General features: G+C 45.1%; 1 protein-coding gene across 4 annotated transcripts in view; it reads right to left on the bottom strand.

Moving 5' to 3' along the window:
• Window positions 1-25,184, bottom strand: part of LOC126199365 (huntingtin-interacting protein 1) — a 550,791-nt gene that overhangs the window by 492,874 nt on the left and 32,733 nt on the right. Inside the window, exon 1 of one of the 4 annotated variants that reach the window (XR_007540160.1) lies at window positions 18,668-18,756. The exons of the other annotated variants lie outside the window; for them this stretch is intronic. The gene's annotated coding sequence lies outside the window, so the exon portion shown is untranslated. Of the gene's footprint in view, window positions 1-18,667; window positions 18,757-25,184 lie in introns of those variants that run through there. 4 annotated transcript variants of the gene reach the window in all.

Genomic DNA, 25,184 nt, shown 5'->3' with positions numbered 1-25,184 from the left:
TAACAGACATTTTCACGAATAATTCGAAACAGTAGCTGAAAGCGCAGACACTTTGACAAAGAAAGGCGTGATTATCGATGTAATCGTCTGACGCAGTTCCAGTGAGGAAATGCTAGTCTCGAAGTTTCGTAAAGGCAGGCTCTACAACAGGAGTAGTCAAACTTTTTTCCCTACCGCCCACTTTTGTATCTCTATCAGTAGCAAAATTTTCTAGCCGTCCATCGGTTCCACAGTAATGGTGATCTATAAAGTCGGGAGTAACTTTACTTTATAAAATTTATAAAGGACAGTAGCGTAAAGTTAAAGCATATAATAATAATTATTTACTAAGTACTTGGTCAAAATTTAGAAAAACCTAATGTAAATTATTTTCGAACCTCTACAGCCTAACGCCCACCACGAACGCTGAAACGCCTAGTAGCGACCCGATTTATTACCACGGCACTAAAATAAAACATGTTTGAGTCTTTGGTGTCCAATGTATGATAATTATGCCAACAGCGTAATGACACTACGGGCAAAAAGTAACTTCAGCGAGCTTTGTATCTTCAAGGCTATTTGCAATGAATATGAGGTACTAGCGGATGTCAAGTTTCGAGGGTAGGTCGTGATTCGCGTTAGCATAGCTCAGACGGTACAGCACTGGCTCCCGAAATGCAAGGGTCCCAGGTTCAGTCCCGCTCCGGCACACACTTTTCATCTGTCAGGAAGTTTCAAATCAGCGCATACTCCGCTGCAAACTGTAAACACATTCTGGATCTTCAGTCAAAGTTAATAATAAAAATGCTGCACAGGAGCTACCTTTGCCATTATATCAATGTTTTTAATGGGCTAACATCTCGCATAGCCCTCTTCAGAAATATTATAGTCTATACACTTTGCTATTGGTAACTTTTGGGGATAGCAATTAATCGACGAGGGAGTTTTGGCAAAATTGGAAGCGAAACATCGTCCACATTAATATATGAAAGAGAACGTCTCAAGTTTTTACTAATGTCTTAAACTGACAGTTCAAAATGATTGTTAGTTTCCTACACTAGTCTCCACGTAGTAGAAGAAACGAACTTATGTCAAAGAAAAATAAACATTTTTATATCTGAGCAGATGCGCAACTCGTGAACATATTTTATTGACAGAAACAAATGGACGTAAGTATAGGCAACAATATGCTATTCTAGTGAAAAACTAAGTTCTGATAATTACATACAGCTAAAAATATGGAAAGACACTAGCATTATTACTTTAGTTCTTTACTAATTATTACGATTATTACGAAACCTCTGATTTTTTTATGAAACTGCAATGTTTTCACACCGCCTGTATTTCACTTTTTATTTGTCGTTAAGTATTTCAAAGCGACAGATTGCTTTTCAGGGTTTACAACATCAGTTGTAAAGTCTGAAGATGGAGTTTTAGATCTGAAACACACACAGACAAAGGTAATGAAAAACAGACAGCTGACGGAATTTTATCCATTAACCAAATAGCTCTCTAACTTTTTTTTTTTTTTTTTTTTTTTTTTTAAGAAGAGTCACTCGATACGTTTTCAATTTATGTCGAAATTATATGGTGTGCTGAAAAGTTTCCTAGTAATTGATTATTGTTATTCAGGTAAGTGTAGTTAGCTACATTCATGCTAGATCAAGCGTAACAGAGCACATATGCTGATTCCTCGCCTCATCTAATTTCCTCATCTCTGCTCGAGATCCTAGTCTCTGCACACTGTAGGTAAGGGCGGTCATCTTATTGTAAGCGTCTGTAAAATTGTACGATTACAATAAAGCTCTGATGGGCACGTAGTTAACAAGCTCTCCCGTTATTTAGTAATTTAAAAATTTATTGCCAATTACTTTTATTATGATCCTTAAGAAAGGAAGTGTTGATTGCAGGGGCGGATGTTTACGTTAAGCGGATCACCCTGCTAGTCCTCAGAGTATTTTGCGCTGTTATCTGTAGCCTGGTAGGAGAATGACCCCCTCTGTGTTGCCAACACAAGCGGCCCTTGTCGACACTACACACTCTTAATAAACGGCAGTTTTCTTCACGCCGAGGCGTTCTAAAGGGCCCCTGCAAAATACGGAAACTCGAAACAAATTCTAAATGTAGCCATGTGGTTGCGAGAGATGCCGAAACTGTATACTCGTATAACAAAAGTTTATTTTAGAGTCTCAACTGCGCTACAGAAATGATTGATGATTAGTTTCCATTGAATATACGGGCTATCTTCAATTCTAAAAAGCACCTCTTTAAATAATAAAAATGGAGAAATCATTTACAGAACTCTGACATTCTAGTAATACCTGAATTTTGACAACCGATGATCGGTGAAATATTGTAGATGGAAGTGATCAGTCTGGAGTTATAAAAGAAAAACTCTTAAACATTTACTGGCCTCTAGTGAAGGAACGCGAACAACAGTTCAAGAACAGTTTATTAACTTATACACAAGACATCATGTACGAATGTCATTGTTTGTCAAACTTAAGATATTTTTACCATTATGACGATCAGCACCAGCACCTTAATCTTAGAGATGTGGTAAGTCAAATGCAAGTAAATGTTCAAATGTGTGTGAATTCCTAAGAGGCCAAACATAGCGCGTAGGCTAACCACATCTCCAAGAAAATGACAAAATAGACGCAACAAAGGAATCTCAGAAAACATAAAATGGCAATGGTTTTCTGCTTCTGCAGTTAATTTTAATCATTTAATTTGAACAAAGGTTTACTTTTTGGCCACTTCATACCAGAAACTACTGACTCATATCTTCCTTCCCATCACCTACCCCTCTAACGGTAATCTCTCACTAGTATGCCTCTGATATATCAGAATTCCTCTCCTATATAACTCAAGACTATTTACTTTTACCCGCAATATTTTCATCGCTTATCAGTTGTGAACACTGAGGTGTTATTAGAACGTAGTTTTTTTTCACAGGTGCATGATCAAAATTTGTTATCAGCCAATTATCATGCAACCGAGATGTAAAAACAAACTTTTCTATTCACGTCTGTTTCCTATCTTCTATCTTTTTACCAGTCAACAACCACCCTATTTCGAATATCAGTGCAGCACTCACATAAAAAGTATCAGATCCGGATAGAATTAGTTTACGAAAGACGAGGGGGAAAGGTGGTGATTTACCGGCATATGTGGAGTACCTGTGACCACCAAGGAGCAACGGGTAGCATGAATGCATTGCAGCACTGTGCACCGAAATAGCTGGTGGAAATTTAGCGTAAGAATTACTGCTAATCAAAGTGTTCTCAATTTCCTGAAGTGAATCCCAGATATTATAACCCGCTACATTCTTTTCAACAGAAAAAGAACGAGACGTTGAGATGAATACCACCGAGTGCCAACTCACGCTACCACTGTACTATTTTGATCGGCAAGCTATATTAAGATGATAGCTACATACGCCAACAAAGTGGGTACTTTCCTGTTACTCAAATGTAGAATGGTCTCTCTGCCCCCTTCATTCAGTAGCTTTGAAGCTTCACACGCATTAATTTTCATAAATTCTTTATGGCTCTTTTCAGACACTTCAAAGATGCATATCCGCACTATGTTCGGCGCAGTAAAACGACAAATCAGACTGCGAAGGACGTCAAAATTTTCTAAAATTTCCTTGTTAAACCTATACCTCGTCTGAAGATTCTTCAGTCTAGATTTAAATGCTACGACTACTTAAACGTCTCACTGCTAGCCACTACCATCTTTTAAGGTGGCTATTTGACCGCGTATTTTCACCTAATTTGCAAAGCAGTTGTTTGAAAATTGTCAAAGGAAAGAGTCCACTGCTCGTGGTCTCGCGGTAGCGTTCTCGCTTCCCGAGCACGGGGTCCCGGGTTCGATTCCCGGCGGATACAGGGATTTTTCCTGCCTCGAGATGACTGAGTGTTGTTGTGTCGTCTTCATAATTATCATTCATCCCCATTACGGTCGGAGGAAGGCAATGACGAACCACCTCCACTAGGACCTTGCCTAGTACGGCGGTGCGGGTCTCCCGCATCGTTCCCCTACGCTCCGTCACGGAGTATGGGCCATCATCATCATCATCATCATCATCATCATCATCATCATCATCATGTCATATCCCACGATTATTTGTATCGCATTTTAGACACACACACACACATACACACACACACACACACACACACACACACACACACTTTACCTCCAGAGATAAGATTATGCTGACGCTTCTGCGCCAGCCATAAATCCAACGGACTGAGTTTGTCTTTTTAATGTTATCGGAAACTGCAATCACCTCACATTTTCCCGCTGTTTATCTACCTACATTATCGCTCCTAGCTATCTCAGGCTACATGCACCTTTACCTGACGTCAGTATGAATACATAAAATACGAGCGGGCACTTTGTATTCGCTGATCGTCGAAGTTATGGGTCAATCAGCAGGAAGTCCGCCCCCGGTAGCTGAGTGGTCAGCGCGACAGACTGACAATCCAAAGGGCCCGGGTTCGATTCCCGGCTGGGTCGGAGATTTTCTCCGCTCAGGGACTGGGTGTTGTGTCGTCCTAATCATCATCATTTCATCCCCATCGACGTGCAAGTCGCCGAAGTGGCGTCAAATCTAAAGACTTGCACCAGACGAACGGTCTACCCGACGGGAGGACTTCGTCACACGACATTTCATTTCATTTATCAGCAGGAAGTTCTTTCGCCCCTAAATTAGAAAGCCGATTTTCTTATCTTTGCTCTGCTACATCGAAATTAATAAATCCCAAGACAATCTGCTATGCGGAGGACCAGGGTCAAATCCCGGTACTGCCAGGAAATTTTAATTCGTGCGAAGATTCGGCCTCAAGATGGCAACTAAAAGACTACTTGAGCGAGATGCTGCGGCTCCAAGGTCTGGGCTGACAACGGCACGGAGAGCCTTGTTATGACGCCATGTCCCTTCATAATCCAGCCGAATGACTCCATGAGCAAACAAAGGATGACGCGGCGGACGGTCAGTACCGAATGGCCGATCTTGGCTACTACATGGAGTTGGTAGACACCGTCGTATATGAGCTGTTAGCAAAACCGACCGCCGCACCGAGAAGCTAGGTTCGATCCCCGACACTTTCCATGAATCTTCCTAGGAATAGACTGGAATGGGGTCCGCTCGCCCTCAAAGACAACGACGTAGAAGAACGGCTCTGGTTCCTAAAGCCCAAATGACGGACGAAAGATCGGTGTTTCAAACAAATGACCCTCAGTACTGCGCTTATGTGGTGGCAAATCCGTTGACAGTGAGGGGTGTGGCCCCTGCACCAGATTTGGAGTTACTTTTCGCCAACTTACGAGGTAGTTTGTCACTTACTCTCTATTAACATTCTATGCTTAGCATAGATGTTTGAATAACCACTCCTGTGTACGTGGTTCAAGCCTGACGTTTTTACGTGCGTCGACAACACTATCAGCTACCAGCTGTCATTCTTTCGTCACAACAGAAACCGAGCAGATTACCACCCACAGTGGACACCAATAGAATAGCCTTACGAGTGCAAAAAACTGTTGCTATTAGTTTTCTCATTGACATTTAGTTTGAATTTTTGCAATTCGTATTCCGTATCAGTCCACCTAATTTTCAACACATTACTACAGCTGCACACACATCTCAATCTCCGATTCCTTTCATTGCCGCTTTTCCCCCAGTCACAGATTCACTACCATACCATTCAGTGCTGCAAAAGTACATTCTCAGAAATACGTTCCTCAAATTAAGACCCATGTTAATGCTAGTCGACCGCTTCTGCACAGAAATGCCCGCCCTTGCCGATGCTAGTCTTCGATTCGTCAATCATTTGTTATATTTACTTCCAAGGTAGCAGAGCTCCAACACTTCGTCTGCTTCGTGGTAACCAATTTTGATGCTAAATTTATCGCTAATCTCGTTTCTGCTACATCTCATTACTTTCATCTTTCTTCGGTTTACTTTTGATCCATAATGTATATTCATTAGACTTAATTCCTTTCAACAGGTCATGTAATTCTGCTTCCCTTTCACTGAGGATAGCGATATAACCAGGGAATTTTATCACTGGTACACTTTCACCCAAAATTTTAATCCCACTCTCGAATCACCCTTTATTTCCGTCATTGCTTCTTCGACACACAGACTGAACAGTAGGCAGCCAAATACTTCGTCCCTGTCCGATTACTTGGCTCCTGCTCTTTCATTCTTCTTGTTCCTCGTTGGTTCTTTTACACATCCCATATTACACGTCTTTCGCTGAAGCTTATTCCTTATTTTCTCAGAATTTTGGAAATCTTTCAGAATTTTACATTGTCAAATACTTTTTCTAGAGAGACAAATCCATCAAGGCATCTTCATTTTATTTAAGTACTGCTTCCACTATCCCGCACAATGCCAAAACTGCCACTGGTGCTTTTACTTTTCCGAAGTTGTATACTATTCTAGGCATGAACTTTGACGATGAGACATTGAGGTGATTTTGCGATAATTCTCGCACTCATCTGCCCTTGATATACTCGGGATTGTGTAAATGACATTTTTCAAAAAGTCTGATGTTATGTCTCCAGCCTCACAGAGTCTAAAGACTAACGTGAATAGTCGTTTGGATGCCTCTACCCCCCCCCCCCCCTCCCCACCTATCCCTGGGTCCGAGCTGGTCCCACCAAATGCAGAGCATGATCTTGGGGCTGTGAATATTCGGTTTGGCCGTCGACGTGGAAGCATGGCCGGGATATCCCCTATCGTAACGACCTATTTTTCGTCCCCGGTCACAATGCGATGCAGAAATCCCATTTTTGCCTCTGAACCAACTGTTCACAAACACACAAACGCCGTTCAACGTCTCTTGGTTTCAGCTCACACGGGACCCAAGTTCCTTTTTTCTGAATCATGCCCACAGCCTCGAGACGTTTTGAAATGGCTTGCTGTGTCACTCCCACCAATCGAGCCAATTCTTGAGTCTGACGCGCGTCTTTACTCAGAAATGTCTCCGATTCTGCATCTTCGAAAACTTTCTCTCTTCCACCACTATGCCCGTCTACGACGTTAAAATCACCGTTCTTGAAGCGTTGAAACCATTCACGACACGTTCTTTCATTAATAGCGTCCTTACGATACGTACTTGAGAGCATTCGAAAAGAATCAGCCGCTGTTTTCTTCATACTGAAACAAAACAGTAACACCTCCCGCAAATCACGAGAATTAGGCTCGAAAACTGACATTTTCAATCAAGAACAACTTGATGACGCACACACAAATCGACTAATGTTTGAATGAGGTTATGTTGACCGAGGTCCAAGCTAACTGCCTGACGTCTGCGACCTGTTTGTTTCCCCCGCTACTTACCGTTGTTGTCACCTATTGGCAAACGGCGGAAGCAAAGTTGTACACCTTGTATACATAAAAACACCTTCACATGTGCAAGTCACCCCAGTATTCGCTTCCTGTGAGTAAGGTACGACCTTCGAAGGGGATGTTACAATTCCTCACCCGAGGCAGATTTCGGGAGATCCGCATCCAAAATAGTCACAGAACCGTCTCTGCCTTTGATTTAAGGCTCCACTCGGTTCCAGACCAGAGAACCGTTATCGAATCTGGTGACAATGCTACAAAATTCTAGCTAGTTCCGCTTCGAATACGCACGCTAGACTCGATTTCTACATGAAGACAGCCAGCTGCCTGCAGGAACCGACGATGGCTTCTGGAGTCAGGCGGCAGGCGTCATGCGTCATGCGTGCCTGCATGAGCCATGATTTCCAGCCGGGTGCATTCAGTGCGATGAATCGCTGCCGCCGTAGCCTCATCCACGTCTGTAACTAGATGATGTGGATGTTTCGTTTGCGGAGCGTTCAACGGCGTGGTTATCAGCGCCCGTACAAATTCCCAACCATGGCTCAGTCCAATCTCGCCACTTTCATGAATGACGATGAAACGATGAGAACAACACAAACACCCAGTCATCTCGAGGCAGGTGAAAATCGCTGACCCCGCCGGGAATCGAACCCGGGACCCCGTACTCATCTGTAACGAGAGCCCCCAGGTAAGAACGAGGTGGACACTGGCCTTCGTTCCCCCAATGGCTTCAGACATAACGCTGGAGCTCCCAGTAATGAACAAACTCAGCCTCCGCGCTTGTTCGGACCTTTAATGAACATTGGCTCCCAACTAACGAGGCACTCCGTACTGCCTCATATGTACTTTAAGCAGCGGGCGATACCTTAAGCCCTTAAAGTCGTAAAGGGAGAGCCGTGCGGACATCTACATCCGCCTTCCGCCCAGATTCGCGTCGCCACTACTGTTCTCTGTTCACCGTCAAGCTAATGTCAGGGACCATACAGGCTTCACTACACGTGTCAGAGATGCTGAGAATTCATCTCAGGTATTCCACCGCAGGCCTGGGCAGCAGCCTGAGGCCCGTCGACATAGCTTTCAGCAGTTTACAGACGGTGGTCAATTTCCCCCACATCCGTGCACAACAGGTGTAGTTCCTATCCATCTTTAATCAATGTTCGTCTCTACTACCAGGAATTTAACACTAACCCAAGCCGTCTCTGGATGGAATAAAGTGCTGCTGTTCCGCTACTTATTTTTTACAGCACTCCCAAGTCAGTTCACACTATGCAAGTGCACTAAAATTTAATCAAAAGCTTACAGTAAGTTAGCATGCATTAGTCAAAGTAAAATACATAAATACAACTAACTTTTTCGCAGAAGCACATCAGAAGAACAACTAAGCCCACGTACAGAAGAACTATTACTGCTGTTGGTCGTTTCCTTGGTTCCATGGTCGTGGACAGACTCCAGAGAAAATGAAAAGATAACCTTTAAATTCGGGGCAAGTCGAAGGGTGTTTTTTTTTTGTGGTTTTAGGGCGCACAACGTCAACGGTCATTAGCGCCCAGACTACTTTAGGAATGCACCGCGAGTCACAAGTTTAAAACAGCAACAAAACGGAGAACACGATGAAAGACATACTGACAGGCATAGGATTAAAAAAGAAAACAGCATAATCAAATGTCCTTTGAGAGGGTTGTCAAATTGATAAAATGAAGAACGCGAGCAGCTGCTCGTGGGTCATCCGCTAAAATGGCTTCTACAGTACATGGCAGGCCAATATCGAGACGTAGGGTGTTAAAATTCGGACACGACGTTAAAATGTGGCGGACCGTCAGCAATTGCCCACATGGGCAGAACGGCGCCGGCGCAGCCGTCAGCAGATGGCGATGGCTGAACCGGCAGTGGCCAATTCGCAACCGGGCCAAAACTACCTCCTCCCGCCGAGAAGGGCGTGAAGAGGACGTCCAAGCCACGGGTAGAGCTTTCAAGGCCCGAAGCTTGTTGTCTGAAAGTGCAGCCCAATCGGCATGCCACAGCGAGACAATGCGCCGACAAATTACCCTGCTACAATCTGACGAAGGGACACCACAAGAAGCTGTCCGAGGCTGGAGGACCGCAGCCTTGGCCGCGGCATCTGCAGCTTCGTTCCCAGGGATACCGACATGGCCAGGAATCCACATAAAGCTAACCGGAGAACCGACGTCCACCAGCTGCTGAAGAGAGCGTTGGATCCGGTGCACGAAAGGGTGAACCGGGTACGGATCACCGAGGCTCTGGATAGCGCTCAGGGAATCGGAGCAGATGACATATGCAGAATGTCGGTGGCGGCAGATGTAAAGGACAGCCTGGTAGAGGGCAAAGAGCTCAGCTGTGAAGACCGAACAATGGCCATGGAGCCGATATTGGAAACTTTGTGCCCCGACAATAAAAGAACACCCGACCCCGTCATTGGTCTTAGAGCCATCTGTATAAATGAAGGTCGTATTAATGAACTTCGAACGAAGTTCGACAAAACGGGAGTGGTAGACTGAATCGGGGGTAACCTCCTTCGGGAGTGAGCAGAGGTCAAGGTGGACGCGAACCTGAGCCTGGAGCCAAGGTGGCGTGTGGCTCTCGCCCACTCGAAAGGTGGCAGGGAGTGAAAAATTAAGGTGTTGAAGGAGGCGACGAAAGCGAACTCCAGGGGGTAGCAGGGCGGAGACATACAACCCGTATTGACTGTCGAGAGAGTCATCAAAAAAGGAACGATAAGATGGGTGGTCAGGCATTGCCAGTAGCCGACAGGCATACCGACAAAGCAGTATATCGCGCCGGTAGGTGAGTGGCAACTCACCAGCGTCAGCATGAAGACTCTCGACGGGACTAGTATAAAACGCTCCGATCGCAAGTGGTAAACCCCGATGTTGTATGGAGTTGAGGCGGCGTAAGATGGATGGCCGTGCAGAGGAGTATACGAAGCTCCCATAATCCAGCTTGGAGCGGACGATCGACCGATATAGGCGAAGGAGGACGGTTCGATCCGCTCCCCACGACATACCACTGAGAACACGGAGGACATTGAGAGAACGGGTACAACGGGCAGCCAAATAAGACACATGTGGAGACCAACTAAGTTTCCTGTCAAATGTAAGACCTAAAAATTTTGTTGTCTCCACGAATGGGAGAGCAACGGGACCAAGTCGTAAAGACGGTGGGAGAAATTCTTTGTAGCGCCAGAAGTTAATACAGACCGTCTTCTCGGCAGAAAAACGGAAGCCATTGGCGACACTCCACGAGTAAAGACGGTCAAGAGAACGCTGAAGACAGCGCTCCAGGAAACACGTACGCTGCGCGCTGCAATAGATGGTAAAATCGTCCACGAAAAGGGAGCCTGATACATCAGCTGGGAGGCAATCCATTATTGGATTGATCGCTATGGCGAAGAGAGCGACGCTCAAAACTGAGCCCTGTGGTACCCCATTCTCCTGGCGAAAGGTGTCCGACAGGACAGAACCCACACGTACCCTGAACTGTCGATCCATTAAAAAGGAACGAATAAAAAGAGGGAGGCGACCGCGAAGACCCCATGTATGCATGGTGCGGAGAATGCCCGCCCTCCAACAGGTGTCGTAAGCCTTCTCCAAATCAAAGAACACAGCCGCGGTCGGGCGCTTCCGCAAGAAGTTAGTCATAATGAAGGTCGACAAGGTAACCAGATGGTCAACAGCAGTCCGGCGCCTACGAAATCCACATTGTACATTGGTAAGTAGGCGTCGAGACTCGAGCAGCCAAACCAATCGAGAGTTAACCATTCGCTCCATCACTTTACAGACACAGCTGGTAAGCGAGATGGGTCGATAACTGGAGGGCAAGTGCTTGTCCTTCCCCGGCTTAGGAATCGGGACAACAATAGACTCGCGCCAGCATGCGGGAACATGTCCCTCAATCCAGATGCGATTGTAAGTACGAAGAAGAAAACCTTTACCCGCAGGAGAAAGGTTCTTCAGCATCTGAATATGAATAGAATCAGGCCCTGGAGCGGAGGACCGTGATCGGCCAAGTGCGTTTTCGAGTTCCCGCATGGTGAATGGGGCATTATAACTTTCACGATTCGAGGAGCGGAAGTTAGGTGGCCTAGCCTCCTCTGCCTGTTTGCGGGGGAGGAAGGCAGGGTGGTAATGAGCGGAGCTCGAAACCTCTGCGAAAAAGCGGCCGAAGGCATTGGAGACAGCCTCAGGGGCCACAAGGACGTCATTCGCGACCGTCAAGCCAGAAACTGGTGAGTGGACCTTAGTGCCAGATAGCCGGCGCAGGCTACCCCAGACAACAGAAGAAGGAGTAAAACTGTTGAAGGTGCTTGTGAAAGCAGCCCAGCTGGCTTTCTTGCTTTCTTTAATAATACGACGACACTGTGCACGTAATCGTTTATAATTGACACAATTCGCCACTGTAGGGTGGCGTTTAAAGGCGCGTAAAGCACGTCGACGAGCACGTAGAGCGTCTCTACATGCTGCGGTCCACCAGGGGACCGGTACGCGACGTGGAGAAGAAGTAGGGTGAGGGATGGAATATTCAGCAGCAGAGAGAATGACTTCCGTGAGGTGTGCGACCTGACTATCGCAGCTTGGGAATGTTTGATCCTGAAAGGTCGCCCTTGAAGAGAAGAGCCCCCAGTCTGCTTTGGAGATGTTCCAACTAGATGAGCACGGAGAGGGGGTATGCTGCAGGAGATGGATAACACACGGGAAGTGGTCGCTCGAATATGTATCAGAAAGAGCATACCACTCGAACCGGCGTGCAAGTTGGGGAGTACATATAGAGAGATCTAAATGGGAATAGGTGTGAGATGTATCCGAAAGAAAAGTAGGGGCGCCAGTATTGAGGCAGACGAGATTGAACTGGTTGAAAAGGTCTGCTAACAGGGAGCCCCTCGGGCAGGATGCTGGAGAGCCCCAAAGGGGATGGTGGGCATTGAAGTCTCCAGTTAACAAAAATGGTGCAGGTAGCTGAGCAATAAGTTGCATCATGTCTGCCCTGGTAACGGCAGACGACGATGGAGTGTAAACGGTACAAATGGAAAATGTAAAAGTGGGGAGAGTAATGCGGATGGCAACTGCCTGCAGGCCGGTGTGCAACGTGATGGGATCGTAGTAAATATCATCCCGGACCAGCAACATAACCCCTCCATGAGCTGGGATACCTACCACAGGGGGTAGGTCAAAACGCACAGAGGTGTAGTGTGCCAAGGCAATTTGATCGCATGGGCGTAGCTTCGTTTCCTGGAGGGCTACGACGAGCGGACGGTGCAAGCGAAGCAGCAACTTCAAGTCCTCTCGGTTGGAGCGAATGCTGCGAATATTCCAGTGAATAAGTGCCATCGTAAGAAAAAAGGAAGATGAAAGAAGGGGTCACCTCGAAGGCCGCTGAGGGCCTGGCTTCGAGCGAGCACTGCCGCCGCTATCAGTAGGCGGACAGTCATCGTCCATTGGGTCTATAGGTTCATCTGCCATCTTGGGAAGATGGCCGGGAGGGGGAGCTTCCTCCGCCGGTGAACGGCCAGATGTTCGGCTACCAGCGGTGCGGCCAGGCGAAAGGGATGACGGCCTGGGGCGGCAACCGCTGGGTGGCGCAGGAGAAGAAATGCGCCGTGGCGGAGAAGGAGAACTGTGCTTCCTATTAGCCTTCTTGGATGGTCGTTTGGTGGAAGTACCGGACGAAGGCTGGGAGGTCGAGGTACGTAGGAAGTCTGCACGGGACGGTTCCTTCTTGAAGGCCCGTGCATCTGACTTCTGGGTCTTCGTCTTAGCAGAAGCTGATGAAGGGGCTGGTGTCTGTGGGGTGATGGGACGAAGAGGAGACGTCGACCGCGCGATCTTAGCACTGGCCGAACGGACGACCGTGGTGCTGAAGGTCAGATCGCAGGTCTGGGTTGCCACCTCCCTGGTAGTCCGAGGAGAGGCGAGGACAGTACTGTATTTCCCCGCTGGGAGCAGCGTGGGCTTCCTACTAGCCAATAGCTTGCGATCAGCCGAGGTGGACACTTTCTCTTTGACCCGAATTTCCTGGATACAGCGTTCTTCCTTATAGACAGGACAGTCGCGGGAGGATGCAGCATGGTCACCCTGACAGTTCACACAACGAGACGGAGGTGGACAGTCACCCTCATGGGCATCCCTGCCACAAGTGACACATTTAGCCGCATTGGAACAAGATTGGCGAGTGTGATTGAAACGCTGACACTGGTAGCAGCGCGTAGGTGTCGGGACATAGGGGCGAACAGAAATAACCTCGTAGCCCGCTTTGATGCGCGATGGCAGCTGAACACTATCGAAGGTCAAAAAAAGGGTCCGGGTCGGTACAAGGTCATTGTTGACCTTTTTCATGACCCTATGGACAGCCGTCACGCCCTGCTCAGCGAGGAAAGATTGAATCTCCTCGTCAGTCAAACCGTCGAGGGATCTAGTGTAGACCACACCACGAGACGAATTCAAAGTTCGGTGAGCCTCCACCCGGACAGGGAATGTGTACAGGAGTGTGGCCCGAAGCAGTTTTTGTGCCTGAAAGGCGCTCTCAGTTTCGAGTAATAAGGTACCGTTACGCAACCTGGTACAGGATTTGACAGATCCGGCTATGGCATCGACGCCCTTCTGGATAACGAAAGGGTTGACAGAGGAAAAATCCTTTCCGTCCTCAGATCGAGAAACGACGAGGAACTGTGGGGCAGGCGGTAGTACTTTTGTCACTGGTAGCTGGTCACGTTTCCGTTTTTGGGCAGAAGTCGAGAGAGATGGAGTGAAATCCATTGCGGAGAAATCCCCCATGATTGCCAGCGTCTCCGATGGCGCGCTCCTTCCTTGTGGGGACCCTCTCAGAGGGCACTCCCGCCTTAGGTGAATGTTTACACCTCAGGTCACACCTCCCGAGAAACAGACGGAGGGACCAATCGGCATGGTCAGAAGGTATCAGCTCAGGCAATCACCCCTCCCCGGGCCTGGCCTTTACCAGGGGGTACGCGCGTGCCTTACATGTCTACCCAGGGCGGGGAATTACGCGTTACCCCGTCACCGGCTACGCGTGCTAACGCGTGGGTCGGCCTTCAGGCGCGCACAGGGAGGAAGGAAGAAGAGGAAAAAGGAGAGAGAGAGAGAGAGAGAGAGAGAGAGAGGACAGTGTCTCAAACGCCGAGGCGGAGACCAGAGAAGGCAAGGAGAAGAAGGCAATGAGAAGGCAAGGAGAAGGCAAGGAGAAGGCAAGGAGAAGGCAAGGAGAAGGCAAGGAGAAGGCAAGGAGAAGGCAAGGAGAAGGCAAGGAGAAGGCAAGGAGAAGGCAAGGAGAAGAAGGCAATGAGAAGGCAAGGAGAAGAAGGCAATGAGAAGGCAAGGAGAAGAAGGCAAGGAGATTATGCAGGGGAAAAAGTAAGGAAGACAGTGAGGTGGAGAAGAGCAAAGAAAGGAACCAACCAAAGAAAGGAAGAAACGAGAAGTGAAAAAGCAAAATGACCGCAAATAGAGGTCGTGGAACCGTCCGTCTCCGGACGCAGGCGCTAACTACCCCCTTGAGGGGGAGGGACTCCTTTTAGTCGCCTCTTACGACAGGCAGGAATACCTCGGGCCTATTCTTACCCCGGACCCGCAGGGGGAGTCGAAGGGTGTAACGGAAGAAGAACGAAGAACAAAGAAGAACGAAGAACAAAGAAGAACGAAGAACAAAGAAGAACGAAGAACAAAGAAGAACGAAGAACAAAGAACAAAGAACAAAGAAGAACGAAGAACAAAGAAGAACGAAGAACAAAGAAGAACGAAGAACAAAGAAGAACGAAGAACAAAGAAGAACGAAGAACAAAGAAGAACGAAAAACAAAGAAGAACGAAAAACAAAGAAGAACGAAAAACAAAGAAGAACGAAAAACAAAGAAGAACGAAAAACAAAGAAGAACGAAAAACAAAGAAGAACGAAAAACAAAGAAGAACGAAAAACGAAGAACAAAGAAGCACGAAGAAGAAGATTAAACATTTCACATCACTTTCGCGCATTTATTTCATTCATTGCTGTATCATCGTACACTTCCTTTAGTAGACTAAAATTCGGCGGGTTTCAATTTTCGGTCATTCAGAATTTCAATAAAATGTCTGATCCGACAGTCGGTAACACGTAAGCTCCCACAGCCAATTTAAAAGTATCACAGAATGCAGGAAATCATCTTGGTTCGACTGGGCACAGCGACACACACTCGAGGACGCCATTCGACCTCCGATACAAGTCCCGAAATCAATATGCGTAGCGGGAATCCGCCTTTGGGATTACCGTCGTGTGGCCATATGTTGGTCGGATTGAGGCGTCGTCCTCTGGATTTTTATTTTCGTTTCTTCGCGCAGTACCTGCCTCGCTGATCCATCACCGGAGCCCACGCAGCGCTAACATCCTTCTCTGTATTTCGTCTTGCGTCTCAGGTCGCGAAGAAAACCATACCCCGTTGACTGGTCAATGACGACCTCTTGCTTCCTGACAAAATAAACCGACAGCTGTAAGAGATAACTTAACAGTCACTACCCATGTAATCTGTGGCTGTGTGCCAGGCCCACGGTCCAGTCTCCGAGCTGAAACTGAGTGATCGGCCAAGTCGTGTGCTTCGTCACTCGCACGGCGTATTTTGGATCTAACGAAGAGGAAAACGTCCTCAACCGAAGCATATACTTCACTGATCTTTTTAATTCACAGTTTATCACATTCCCGGACCCGCTATGCTAACAGCCGTACCGTAGTGCCAACAAGAATTCCAAAATGTTGAGAAGCTACAGTAACGTACGAAAAACTACGATTTGAAAATATGTACGAACTCAATATCGCTGATCGTCTGATGTGACAGGCCTTAATGTATGAAATGTAGTCGAATGTAAGTACTATCTAAGGGGGAAAAAACAAAGTAATGTTAAACGATGCCTCACAGCTCACTGTGCTTTTCACAATGTACAAGCGTGTAATGCGGAAAATAAAGTGACCAAGAACATTACAGTACGTGGACACCCACTATTGACTAGTGTAAGCTTCCCATTACTATTAGTTTGATCCACTGGAGGTCATCGTCGGTAATTGCTGACCGTACTGAGCGGTATAAGGCGAATGTGAACTCATTTATTGCTCGTTCACTGTTCTAGTAAGGCTGACGTTTGTGGCATACTGGAAAATTGTACTTTAGTATGTACGTTGTGGTAGTAGGTTGCTATAGTAATGCAGAGACGAAAAGGGTTGCACAGAGTACATTTACCTGTCTGCACTGTAAATGTACATTAAGCATTTTTTGGCATTTTCGGAAATGCCATTTACGAGTTTGTTATGTTGATTTGAAACTGGGTCTCGGGTCGAAACTACTCATCGAATGGAAAATAAAATACTTGCAAATTGGACTGCTTTTTCATTCTATTGATTAACAGAAGTTGCTGATCCAAGCTACTTCAGCATGCTGGAAGTTCGTAAACCATTAAGTGTCTTCGTTGTTTGGGATGGACATGTCGGTCTGAAATGAATAAAACAGGCACTACTACTCCAAGTGCACTGGAAAGTGCTGCAATGTAAGTCCTCTGAAACAAATGCTCATAAAATGTGTCTAATCCAATCTTCTAAAAGGGTCTTTTACCTAAAACATGAGCATGGGGATCCTGTGAAAGAAACATGTGAGCCACATACAGCATTTTTAAAAATTATGTATGCTTCGTTTCAAATAAGCACGCGAAGCATTACGAACGAACTGTTTTTTCTTTCAATTTGACACGAGTGTGTTTATGTCTTGCTGTGAAAAGGACGTTATGCAACAGATTGAAATTAGAGCATTTTCCGAAATCCTAAGCGCATCTATCACAGAATTCAACTGCGGAATGTGTGGGAGGGCATTTGTTATTTACATGAATTATCGACTAGACGTTCTCGTAATAATTTCACGTCGTCTGTCAGCGGTGTGCCTTTTTCTTTTACTAAGGAGAAACGAACATTTACAAAAAAAAATAGATGCAAGAACGTTATTTGCTGTTATTAGATTTACAGAGTACATTCATTAAACGTATACAATGGCAAATCACCAGGACGACAAATTGCAGCTAACTACTAAAACGCTGGGTCACTAAATGTTTCAAATATTTGGAAGCAGGGATCATAGCTGAAGGAATAGACTGAATATATCAATCTAGTCCTCTGATTAATTCTGTAAGTGCTCAATAGTGTGATAATCCATCTTGCAACGACAAGACTCAGTTTCCACCACCCACCTCAAAATAGTCCCGCCGTAAGGTATTTAATTACTTGGAACAAATTTAAGTTTTACATTTATTTTGCATTACTAAACAGTTTCGACCCATGATCGTTTTCAAACGCAGCTATTCAACATCAAGAAACTAATAAAATTAAAAAAAAAATGGTTCAAATGGCTCTGAGCACTATGGGACCTAACATCTGAGGTCATCAGTCCCCTAGAACTTAGAACTACTTAAACCTAACTAACCCAAGGACAGCACACACATCCATGCCCGAGGCAGGATTCGAACCTGCGATCGTAGCGGTCGCTCGCTTCCGGACAAACGCGTAGAACCGCTCGGCCACCGCAGCCGCCAATAAAAGTTCGAAAAGTTGGAACACTATAACATAACAAATGTTGTAATTACTTAGACCTAGGTGTAATATCGATAACGGGTGTGTCGTCATACGCAAAATCGATTCTTGTTACGTGGGAACAGAAATTTGTTCCTCTCTCACTAAATCTCCTTGCAAGTAACTATTACGTAAAAGCAATTTCTACTATTGCGACTGGTAAATGTGATGGCACACACATCATCGAGGAACAAGAAGGTGGCTACATCATTTATAACGTAACGATGCAACTCTAATCATTACTAATTTGTTGACATTGGATATTACAGCTGAGAATGAAAACGGTCACAGGCTGAAGCAGGTAAGAATGAATGTTAGAACAAATTAAGGTGTCAATGGCGAATAAAATGATTCTGATCTCCAGAAAAAAACAGAGGCTGGGATCCGAATAAGAGGAAACGAATAAATTGTCATTTCCTTGATATTCCGTAGAAGTAGATCGGCTGAGGACGTGAATGGTAGTCCAAATGGAAGTAATTTACTACGGGAAACGGGTGAGTCGAATCATCGAAACTTGTGAATATCCTGAAATGCTACCGTCAGGTCGTATTTTACTTTTCAACGCTCTGAGTTTCGTAGCGTTCTGCTGATTACAATACTCTGAGTGACAGGCGAGCGCACTGAAGCTTGGTGGGAGAAGCAGCAGCAGCAGCGCGCAAGGGTTTCGCTCGGGGCAGAAGCGAAGGTTCGGTTCGAGCAGAAACGAAGTGCACAGTGTACTCACATATTGGTGGTATTGCTTGTCCGTCATCAGCGGCATGGTGATGACGGATGAATCGGCGGAGCGTGGCACAGACTCTACGGAGGGACGACCACGCCTGAGCGACTGGCCTGCTGGTTCCTACGGCTTCTCCACCACGTCGCTAATCAGATAAGGGCACCGCCGCGCGTCCGATAACGCAGTTAGCGATGGCCAATAGCCCACACCTACGGCCGTCCCATCTCCGGCAGTGCGTTCTGCGCCGCAGTCCGCACCGATACTGTAGCCGGCAGTCACCAGCGCGGTATGTACGCTCTGCTCCTATCTCTAGCAAGACTATTTTATGTGTAATTTGTGAATATGGTTAAACAAGTGCCACACATCTCAGTAAGCGATACAGTAGTGATGGAAACTAAAGCGGTACGAGAGCCATGTAACCCATCTACGAAAGAAGTGGCTCAGATATGATCCAATGAAGAGCGGCGAGTTTCATCACGGTTTCGTGTACAATCATTCTTCCGAAGCACCATTCGTAAGTGGAAAAAGGGGGGGGGGGACAGTTAGTGGTGTAAGAAGTACCTTCCGCCATACACCGTTAGGTGTCTTTTGAAGTATGATGTAGATGCAGGCATAGAACAGCTATCCGGGGAAGTTTTCCACGCACGTCAATTTACAATTTAGTACATGCTACGAGTTTTTTGACCCCATCCCAGTAAATGTTACGTTACGCTCTTTTACGGCAGTATTCGCTGTACTCTTAACTTGAATCAATAGTTTTGATATCTTTGGAATTTCATAAATATACCTCCAACACATAGACGTTACAGGTCTACCGTTCACACACGGCGTTGTACTTATTCAGACATGCATCATACAAAGAAAGAATAAATGAGCTAAGACTACTAAATGACTGCAGCTGCCTACAAGTGTTCAAATTTATTACATTACGACCATTGCCGACTTCTGGCAGCTATGACCTTCTTGAGGTACCTGCATTTATATTTGTTACACAGGAACATAGTCTTCTGCTTAACTGTTCGGGCACTGCTTATTACGTCAGCACCGGTTTTTACGATGTGTAAACGACAAGTCTATTAAAACGGCAATGTATGTGCTATATATGCGTTGATAATTATTGGAAGATATAGAAACTAGACCCGAAATGCTCACTCACGTCTCCTCCAGGACCCAAGTTCTTTCATAAAATGAACAACCGCCTTCAGCCACAATCGTGATTTTATTCCAATGCACGCTGCATTTCAAGCCCTGAGGGCTCTTTTTAGGTGCTTTAACAATCTACATTCTTGTTTTCTTTTCTTAGATTTAGGCTTTTCTGGTCCCAGTAAGAATACAATGCTATATTAAAAATTAGGACATTGTGAACATAATTTGACAAAACTACGACAAATCGGAAAGTAACAGTATCAGCAGTGGAGAAATGGTTTTGAAGCACAGTATGACTGACACTTTCCACTGGACATCAAATTTGCAAACGAAAATGTTCAAGTGAAAGAATTTCAAATGAAAAGAAGCTGAATTCCTAAATCTGAGAAAAGCTGAGGATAAGCCCCCCAAGAGTTCGAAATGCATTTTGAATTAAAAACAAAACACGATTATGACTGAAGACGGTTACTCTTTATTCTACGAAACTAAGTCACAGAAGAAACACTGAGGGTCATGGATGAGTTCTTAAGTCTCGAGGGTAACCGCTTTTTATGGAACAACAGTCACCGGATTCTCCGATTTCCATAATGAATAAAACTTTGGCCTAGTCATGTTCGACCAGACGCCCATCATTTTATCCGTAAATTATTTTTCGGAAATGTTTGGAATGCTTCCCACAAGTAATAGAAAGCTTTATTTAAAGTGGACACTATAGGCATAGGCAGTTTTGCACTATTCAGACATCTCCGTTACACAACGAGTTTGGACTACTTAAATCCATTATCGTGTGTTTAGCTCGAATACGGTGCCATACGCGTGAAAGTAGCATTTTATTCACACGATGTGTTACCGTTCGCGTTGGTATCTATCAAACCACAAAACAGTACAACTTGTACAGTAAATACGCGGCAACTCCCACGTGCGTGATACCTTGATGGAGCTATACACCCGATAATGACGTTAAGAAGTCTAAACTCATTGTCTAACGAAGAGGAGACGTAAATAAATGTAGCCTAAGTGCTAAATGGTGCCTTCTGTTAAGCAGAAGGTGTTTACTCCAAAATATTTTATCAAATTGTGGGCGTACATCACAATATTTTATGTATAACCTACAACCGATATTACTACATACCTGTAAGAAGAGTTCTCGGGAGAATGGGCGAGTCGTCTTGACAGACATGTGAAGTATTTCGTCAGAGCCAGTTATGACCGAATGTGCTGATGGACTAGTACTTGAAGGCCAGGGAGTTCTCTCTTTATACTCGTGGGTCACCCCCCACTCTTCCATGGCGCTAAGCGGACCAGTCGTCGTTCTGTCCTGGGTTCGCACTTCGGCGACAAGGGTGCTCTGTCCAGAACAATCCCTCCCTCCCCCCCCCCTTTAAAAAAAATCTACCACACAACGCCTGCTCCTATCCACACAGTTCAGACATACGGATACCAGTAGGACACACTTTGTTCAGGGGATACCGTAAGCTGCAGTCTCTCAAGGTTAGAATTCCAATTTTTAAACATGTGTTACAGAACTCACTATCAGTCACAAACCTTAGATATCTTACTTGTACTACTCATTTTTGCAACATGTTTTGAGGTATGGCATCATCAGACAAACATACCAATAATTAAATGTATACAGACTTACTGTAATACTTAGTCTCGATGTGTACAATGGACTGTGTATTAGTTCACGAGCCCACTCCAAACGTAAATGGTTGCAAATGATAAATGGTTGGCAACAGTACTACACACCGAAAGCACACACATGTTGATCATCGAGTGGAAGTGAAAGTGAAACATGCTATGTGACAAATTATGTGGATGAAACACCAGAAATTGGCCAGCTGGAGTATGAAGACTAACAAATTCATCTCCAAGACCACACACGTGTTAACAGCGCTGGAAATCTGAACACCGAACGATACATTCACAATACAGAACTTGTGCTACGTAAGTTGCTTCTAACCTAAAAAGCAAGAGAAAAACGCGAAAACATGTAATATAGTAGCATACGAGGCGTGATTAAGTAATTACCGTTTTGAAATTAAAAAAAGATGTGCTAAGATCTCAATAATTTTATTTTTACATGAAAGCCTGTACCTTAATCTACTCACTGACGCCATTCCAGTCTGATTCTTCCTTGTTTACGTTGTGTACTGAGTGTTTAAGATGCCTCCGATAATCTTGAGTCCCGCCGACTGAAGTACGGGCTGTTGTCAGATTTCTTGGTGGTAAAGGCCTAAAAGCGATCGATCTGTGCAGTTTACGGAGAAAACATGAGTGATGGAATGGTAAGAAAGTGGGTGAGAGCATTTAAAGATGGCCGCACAAATGTGCATGATGAACGACGGAGTGGGCGTCCTTCGGTCGTTAATGAAAGTTTGGTGCAGGTAGTGGACAATAAGGTGAGAGAAAAGAGACGCTTTACGATTTCCTCCCTGCGGGATGACTTTCCTAATGTTTCACATAGTGTTTTGTATGGCACTGTGACCGATCACTTGTATTACCGAAAGTTGTGCGCACGTTGGGTACCGAAAATGTTGACGGATGTGCACAAAACCAAACGTTTAGACAGTGCATTGACTTTCCTTGAGCGGTACCGTAACGACGGTGATGATTTCTTAAGCCAAATTGTTACGGGCCATGAAACATGGGTGGCCCATGTCACACCAGAATCTAAGCAACAGTTCGTGGAAGTTGAGCAAGGGCATCGTTTTGCTGCAAGACAATGCCCGTCCGCATGTGGCGAATCAGACCAAAGATCTCATCACATCTTTTCGATGGGAAACTCGAAATCATCCTCCGTCCAGCCCCGATCTTGCGCCCAGTGACTACCATCTGTTCCTGCACTTGAAGAAACACCTGGGCGGTCAGCGTCTTGAAGACAATGACGAAGTCAAAACAGTGGTGATGCAGTGGTTAACAACTCAGGCGGCAGACTTCTACGAGGAGGGTATTCAAAAACTGGTACAATGTTATGACAAGTGCCTCAATATTGACGGAAATTATGTAGAAAAGTAGATTGTGGTACAGGATTCCTTGTAAAAATAAAATTGAGATATCTCAGCACGTCTTTTTTTTAATTTCAAAACGGTACTTACTTAAAAAACACGCCTCGTATTACATCTATAACATAATACTTTTATTGTATGTATAAAAAGAAACCTTAATTTCAGGAAGCAGATGTTTCCCAAATAAAAGAAGCGAAACGCGTACGGCAAGTAAACTGCCTTCATTTAGTTGCATATACGGCACATACCTCCAGGAATTTGGAGCAACTAAAGGAAAAGACGCAAAACAGACAAAAATGACGATAAGAATTTGCATTGCAATATTTTAAACTGAACTTTTACAAGCTGATGTTATTGTTCAACTGAACTTGGTACTTTCCCTTTTGCCTTATAAGATGTCCATTGATATTTAAGTTTTTATTTATGTGTACTATGGACAGAACAACGTAACTAACATGTTGATAAGGGAGCAAACGTGCGTTTTAATGGAGCTAGCGTGGAAATTTCACGCCCGTCCATCTCGTAAACAGTTGTGTACGAGCCAGACAGATCCGGTAACTGCCGCTGGACCGCGCTTTTATCGCGTATACCACTACGTTTAGAGACGTACCGTATCCAGAAGCGTTCTGAACGTTCAGCACCATGCTGAACTTGGCACGCTGAATGTTTCCATTCGACAGCACGGTCCGTGTGCTGACGGCTTTATATTTTGCTCTGCACGTTCGGAAAGACTCCCTAACGTGCTTTTTCCACGCTATGACGTCAGGAACTCGGCACGCTCAACGTCTGAATGCACGGTCCGTGTTCTCACGTTGAACACGGGATTTATGCAGGCGAACAGCTGCTCGAAACATGCACTGTGCCACGGAGGCAGGCAGGTGGATGCAGTATTACACTGTCATCACCTGGGCTTCCATAGGGCCTGTGGTGGTAACCGAAAGCACCACGACAACTGTGCACAGCTGTCATTTCGAGGCTGCCGGTAACAGATCTAGTAATATATGCTTGGACTTTTCCACTAACAACTTCAATTAAATTTTTACTTTATATTGTTTATCTTACGTTTCAGTGTTTTATTGCTACGATAACATTAACAACAGTTATTACTAATATAATTCACGTTGTACTTCACTTTGAATGCCAAATATGATCGACTTGACTGGAGTTCCAAGGTGGTGGTGGTGGTTGTGGTCTCCAGTCCAGAGACTGGTTTGATGCAGCTCTCCATGCTACTCTATCCTGGCAAGCTTCATCTCCCAGTACTTACTGCAACCTACATCTTTCTGAATATGTTTAGTGTAATCATCTCTTGGTCTCCCTCTACGATTTTTACCCTACACGCTGCCCTCCAGTACTAAATTGGTGATCCCCTCATGCCTCAGAACATGTCCTGCCAACCGGTCCCTTCTTCTTGTCAAGTTGTGCCACAAACTCCTCTTCTCCCCAATTCTATTCAATACCTCCTCATTAGTTATGTGATCTACCCATCTAATCTTCTGTAGAACCACATTTCGAAAGCTACTCTCTTCTTGTCTAAACTAGTTATCGTCCATGTTTCACTTCCATACATGGCTACACTCCATACAAATACTTTCAGAAACGACTTCCTGACATTTAAATCTATACTCGAAGTTAACAAATTTTTCTTCTTCAGAAACGCTTTCCTTGCCATTGCCAGTCTACATTTTATATCCTCTCTACTTCGACCATCATCAGTTATTTTGCTCCCCAAATAGCAAAACTCATTTACTACTTGAAGCCTCTAATTTCCTCATTTAATTCCCGGAGCATCACCCGATTTAATATGACTAAATTCCATTATCCTCGTTTTGCTTCTGTTCATCTTATATCCTCCTTTCAAGACACTATCCATTCCGTTTAACTGCTCTTCCGAGTCCTTTGCTGTCTCTGACAGAATTACAATGTCATCGGTAAACCTCAAAGTTTTTATTTCTTCTCCATGGATTTTAATACCTACTCCGAATTTTTATTTTGCTTCCTTTACTTCTTGCTCAATATACAGATTGAATAACATCGGGGACAGGCTACAACCCTGTCTCACTCCCTTCCCAACCACTGCTTCCCTTTCATGCCCCTCAACTTTTATAACTGCCATCTGGTTTCTGTACAAATTGTAAATAGCCTTTCGCTCCCTGTATTTTACCCCTGCCACCTTCAGAATTTGAAAGAGAGTATTGCAGTCAACATTGAAAAAAGCTTTCTCTAAGTCTACAAATGCTAGCTTCTAAGATAAGTCGTAGGGTCAGTATTGCCTCACGTGTTCCAACATTTCTACGGAATCCAAACTGATCTTCTCCGAGGTCGGCTTCTACTAGTTTTTCCATTCGTCTGTAATGAACTCGTGTTAG

This window comes from Schistocerca nitens, chromosome 1 (genome assembly GCF_023898315.1).
Source record: "Schistocerca nitens isolate TAMUIC-IGC-003100 chromosome 1, iqSchNite1.1, whole genome shotgun sequence".
Classification (NCBI taxonomy): domain Eukaryota; kingdom Metazoa; phylum Arthropoda; class Insecta; order Orthoptera; family Acrididae; genus Schistocerca; species Schistocerca nitens.
The sequence above is the reverse complement of the archived record's forward strand: the minus strand, read 5'-3'. Positions and strand labels throughout refer to the sequence as shown.